The sequence below is a fragment of the Vicia villosa genome, unplaced genomic scaffold (genome assembly GCF_029867415.1).
Source record: "Vicia villosa cultivar HV-30 ecotype Madison, WI unplaced genomic scaffold, Vvil1.0 ctg.001653F_1_1, whole genome shotgun sequence".
NCBI lineage: Eukaryota > Viridiplantae > Streptophyta > Magnoliopsida > Fabales > Fabaceae > Vicia > Vicia villosa.
In genome coordinates this window covers 22,975-29,291 of record NW_026705686.1, presented here as the reverse complement: position 1 = coordinate 29,291, position 6,317 = coordinate 22,975, and positions in this window count along the sequence as shown.

The window sequence follows — 6,317 nt, the reverse complement described above, 5'->3', positions numbered from 1 at the left end:
GTTTTTAGAAAACAAAGGATTTTTAGGCTCAAAATTATTTGTACCCACCCCCTTCGTGATGTTCTTCATTCCTATGTTCAGTTAACTCGACACGAGTGTTCATCCCTCATAAGGAATTTGAAATGGTTGAGGAGTCAATGAGGTTCTTTGGACATGGCGGTCGCTCACCTTTTATTCTTCTGATTCATTGTCACACGACTTTGTTCTTGTTTGGCAATTTCATCGTCTCTTTTTTTTTATGCTTCTTTTGCCATTTTTCTTTTCATCCTTTTTTATTTTCATTATTTTTTCGCCATTTTTTTTTTGCTATTTTTTTGAACAAGTCGTGTGACCTCGCATTATCTTTGATTCGTTGGAGGTGATTGCGACTGCCTCTTTCTTTGATTTGATGAAGGATTACCATTGTGGTATCGTCATCTCTTGGTCTCTTGATGGAATAAGGATAATCATTACGGTTTTGATATTCCTCAACCTTTGGAAAGATAACCATTGTTGTATCCTTAGATGCACACCCTTTTGGTGAGTTTTGAACACTCAATCAAGTTAAATGAACGCTACCCTGCCCCAAGGTTAAAATAAGGGTTTTTATGATTAGAAAAGAAACTCCTTCTCCAAGGCTCAAAGGGGTTAACGAGGGTCTATCTCCCTTATATCTCCGGTGTTTGGGGATTTGAAACAATGCCTGTACATCCTCAGTAGGGTTTTTATTCGAAAACACATGGTTAGAGATTTTTCATTTTTATCTTTCATCATTCTCCCTCAGCTTTTTGCATAAGCGAGCAATTAATAAAGTTGGTATCGTAATGCCAAAACATTTTATGAGTGATAACGAATGGATTACTTCAAGACAAACATAAACAATGTATTATGATTTTCATTCAGAAATTAACAAGTTTTTACATGCTATTGATGCTTAAACACACAAAGGAAAAATTACAATGAGAATGCAGTAAGAAACTAAATGGGTGTCGTTGTTGAGGAGACTTGACTCCGTCTGGACTTGTTGAGCTTGAATACTTTCTGCAGTTCCTTCCAAACACTTCATATTACTTCAAAAGAGAACTCCTACGAAGTCACCCAAGAGTTGTAAACTTTTGCCTTGCTTTAGGGATTCGAGCAATGCGAATGATGCAATGCTCAAGATAAGAGTACGTCTTGCTTATCCCTCGTGCGGGAGCCCCAAGCATAGTTTTCTAGAGTAGTAATCGTCATCATAAATGGGAAGAATCTTGTATGATCATCAACTCAAGAGAGCTACTTGTGGTGAAGAAGACCCAATACTAGAATCTTAACCAATTGAAACTCCGAAAAACGAGGAAGCACCTTGAGAATGAGAAACGTTGTGAAGAACACTCTTGATTACCACATGGAAGAAGATTCTGACGAAGTCACCCAAGAATTTGTAATGCTTTAGGGATTCGAGCAATGCGAATGATGCAATGCTCAAGATAAGAGTGCGTCTTGCTTATCCCTCGTGCGGGAGCCCCAAGCATATTCATTGAAGAAGTATTTGCTATCAAACATGGAGGAACCTTGCGTGGTCATCAAACTTAGAGAAGTTATCTGTTGTAAGGAAAGACCAAAACACCAACTGAAACACCAACCTCCACGGATACAATTGAGCACAAGAACCTTGAGAATGAGAGGTGCTTCTACAGGAAATTCTTGATTACCTCTTGGAAAGAAGATTCTGACAAAGTTGTTCGAGAATTTGTGGTGCTTTCATTATTATCATACCAACGAGTTCAAACAAGGAGGTAGCATCCTACAAGACAGGAAATACTTGGAATGAGAATGCAGAAATGAAATGATGATTGCCATAGTTGAGGAAACTTGACTCCCTCTGGGCTTATTGCTTTTTGTGACACTTTATGGAATACGGACATTCACTGGTGCGTGAACTCTTCGTCTTATGTGCAGGCCATTTGGAGTGAATGATATTGCTTTGGAGTCAATGAGATCTTAGACTTTGTGTTTCATCGCCCTACAATTCTCAACATCATGGCCAGGTGCCCCGGAATGAAACTCGCATCGAGCATTGGCATCAAAATTGGGAGGAAGCTTTTCAGGCGTAGCCGACTCTCGTAGCTCAATCAACTGAAGTTCTAGCAGGCGAGGAAGTAACTGAGCATAAGGCATCGGGACCGGATTGATAAGCCTCTGAGGTATCTTAGGCTTTTTCCCACACATTTGGTCTCCTTGATTCATTCTAGGGGCATGAACATTTTGACGTGGAGGCAATGGCACTTGAAATTGAGGGAGAGCTCCCTGAGGCATCCCATGAGTGGAAAGGAATCCTATTGGGAAGAAAGAGTCAACAGTTTCTGTTGCAGCAGCAGGGACGACATCACATTCTTTTCTTAGTACCGTCTTCAGAACTTCCATGACCAGGCTCAACTGAGTCTTCACTCTGGCCTGGGTATTGGGCCTTTTACCTCATAGAACATCCCACCCAACCTGCAAACAGTGAAAATATATGGTCCCGAATGGGATCCCAATCCAGCCAGATGCATGCGGAAAATAAACATGATATGCAAGCGGAAAAGTAAACAGGACATATGAAACATAAAATAAATACATAAAATAAATAAATGCACGTATAGACAAAACATAGCACACCCAGTAAATAAACAAACAAACGGATAGGCTAGGATCGACTCACTAAGGATGGACCAGCAACAGGTCTAGCAACATCCCCAGCAGAGTCGCCAGCTGTCGCACGCTCGCGAAAAATGAACAGAGTCGCCACCAATATATTTATCCCATAAGGGAAAGGAATACCAGGAAACCTAACAAAGGAAAGAACAGGGTCTTGCGACCAGAGAATCAAACTAGTTTCTAAAAATCTACAAAAAATATCACAATTATGTACACACACAGAAGTATCCAAAACATATTTTTATTGGTTTTTTATTTCAATTAAAACTAGTTTATGAATTAAAAGTTAGTAGTGAAACAAAATTGAAATAAAAGAAAATTAGAGCAAGCAGGGGTGCATTAGCAAAAGGATTGAACTGAATCTATCTTAACTGGCGCTTGGGCCCAGAAGAGGGGTGGAAGTAGAAATTCGTGGAGCCCAATGAATATCAGTTTTGCTTGATCCAATTTCCATTTTATGGCTCAGACTTTGGTTCAATGATTCAGATATTTTCCATCAGGTTTTATTAACAATGAAACTTTATGCTAATTCGGACTTTATCAACAATTAAATCCAATTAAACATCATTAATCACATTAAAAACCTAAAATCAATTGAATTAACAATGGAAAAGGGATTTAGGTTTTGTTACCTGTGGCTATCGGTCTTCCTCTTCACTCGTGAACTCACACTGACGGTGGTGGCTTCTCCCCTCTCACGACGGCGCGACGACGACGAAGATGTTCTCTCTCTGATTCTCTCGTTCGACTCCCTCTCAAGCATCATTCGATCCGACTCATCTCTCGATTCAAATCCGAACGGAGCTCATTCGGCGTGACTACATCGTGACAATTGCGAAAAGAAATCTGGAGATCGTTGCTGAATGATGTGCGACATCAAGCTTCTGTGTTCTTGCTTCTCCTCTTCTACCTCTTGTTCTTGATTTTCTGAAAACAATCACTCGATGTTGTTGTTGTTGCAGGTGAAGGCGAATCGAAATTGTCGTTGCGATGAAGTGATGAACGGAGTTGATGTGGTTGTTGCGCGAGCGTTTGACGATTATGGCGATGATTGTTTAGTGGTCATCGATGGCAGATTGATGATGAGCGAAGATGATGATGTTATGGCGTGTTCTTGATATTGAGGAATTGAAGCGGTGAAGGATGAAGAAGAGAGAAAGATGCGTGAATCGATGAGTTCGAAGGTGGTTGAAGTGGTGGTTATGGCGCTGAGGAGAGAAGGATGAAGATTCGTTTCTGGTTTCGGTGATTGAATTGAAGTGTGATGAATGAGTGTGTGAGGGAGTGAAGGAGAATGGTTGAAGAATGAAGCTATGAAGAATGATGAAGATGGAGAGAGGATTCAAGGTTAGCTCTAATTTTTTTGATTTCTCTTTCTTTTCTGTTATATCGAATTCTCTCCTCTTTCTGATTCTGTTAGGAGTTTTCTTTTTTGAAAGTTTGTTATGGATTGGTTAGTTAAGTAGGAATTTTCTGTTAGGAAGTTATAGGAGTTGGTTGTAGGTAGTTAGTAAATTGGTTATGGGTTTCTGAAATTCTGTTTTTGGTTTTTTGCAACTGTTATGTTAGTTACAAAGTGATATTGATGGTGGTTAGTTCTGTTATGGGCGGTTTAAACTGTCAACTGAAATTGTTTATAAGGCTGTTAGTTTAGAAAAATGAAGATGGTTGGGAAATGGTTAGTAGCTGAATGCAGGGGTATCTGTAACTGTGAACAAGTATGATATGATTCTATCTTATGCAGGGGAATTCTGGTTTGGAAACTGAGTTGGTTAGGAATGTTTAGTTGAGTTTGTTAAAACTGTTAGAAGGTTGATTTGGGTTATAAAACTGTTGGTGGTTGGAAATAGGTTGAAAGAAAGTTAGTTATGTATTCTGTTTTGGTGGTTGGTGAGTGTAATGGTTATTGTATGGTTGTATATGGATATGGAGTGTATGTTGCAGGGCTGTAGGTTGCTGCAATGTTTTTGTGTGTGAATATATTTTGAATGGAATTAGAGAATTGATTCTGTATGGCTTTTTATAATGGCCCGACATGAACTGAAGCTATGCTTATTTTGATGAATGTATTGTTTCTTTTCTGAACCTTGTCTTCATAGTGCAGGGATTATGGCAGCAGGTCTGATGATGGATGCTACTCGATGAATCCTTAACACCTACCGAAGGTCGAGCACAATTCAAAGACATTGGAAGTTTGAAGCTTAATCAATGGAACTTAGGAACTTAGAAACTTTAGGTTTAGCAATAAGTTTATGATGTCTCTTTTCTTTTCTTGTTCCATGTTCCAAAAGTAAAAACAATGGATACTGGTAATGGTTTGTAAGGTTAACAAAGTATTAGAACTATTTGTGAAGTTCTTGTGTAATTTTCCATATACAGTACTGTTGGTGATGTGATAGGATGATGAGATGTAATGGGTCTTTGGGCTTCAATTAGCAAGCGAAGTAGACTTTTTTGTAATGGATTTTTGTTGATGTAATGATAGACTTGGATGATAATGGTTGAACATGAATGATGTTTAGACCTTAGTAGATGCTCACAATTCATGAATTGTTAAATCGTGTTTGAGTCACTTTCTTCCAACTTTTAAACCACAGTCGGGTTGTTTTGAGTATTTGAACCTCAGGTCACTTTGCAATTATTCTTCCAATTTGTAACACAAACCAACAAACGAAGGCATTATGTCACATCCACCAATTCAATCGTGATCCACATGATGACTTATGCTTCAAGTATTTGGGGATTTATAATCAAATGAATGACCACAACCTGATCCCACGGCCTCAAAGAAATCCTCATATGAAAGATCTTGATCTCACTTGGATGAAGAGTAGCCCTTGTAGCTTGATGAGAAAGGAGTCCACAATGCATATTGCGGGACCTAGTCTTCACACTCTAATACTCAAAGAAGAACCATAGGAATCGAGCTTTAGTGAAGTAACAACCCTAACTTCCAAGCCTTGATCCCAAAGCCAAGTTATCGATTAATTAATGCATGAATTATGTTAATGACCTAATGTAGTGTATGCCTATGAAATGGGAAGTATAAGCCAGTTGAAGATTAAGGGGTAGGACAAATTTGGGGTATGACACTGGGGAAATCTAAAAGTTAACAAACCATCTTCTTGAGAAAGATTAGCATTTGTTGACCTGTTGGGGAATCCAAAAGCGAACAAACTATCTTCTTGAGGAATACTGCCATTTGTCAACCCACTGGGGGAGGTATCGAAGGTGAACCAACTATCTTCATGAGGAAGACTGCCATTTGTCAACCTGCTGGTGATCACCAAAAGTAAACAAACTATCTTCTTGAGGAAGACTGCCATTTGTCGACCCTTGCTGGGGAAACATAAGAGTGAACAAACTATCTTCTTGAAGAAGAATGCCATATGTCGACTCTAGCAGTGGATTCTTGATTAAAAGGTAAACGAACTCTCTTCGGCAGAAAACTGCCGTTCATCTACTCTGAGGGGAAATACCCGGTGTACGAACTGTCTTCATGGAAGGCTGCTATTCGTTGGCTCAGTGGGGAGTGTTCTGGTAGATGAACTATTTTTCGTAGAAAACCGGCGTTCTTTGGTATTTGTTTGGGGAAGTGGATGAACTGTCTTCGTAGAAGGCTGCCATTCATCATCTTAGCATGAGATTCGTTGGGTAAG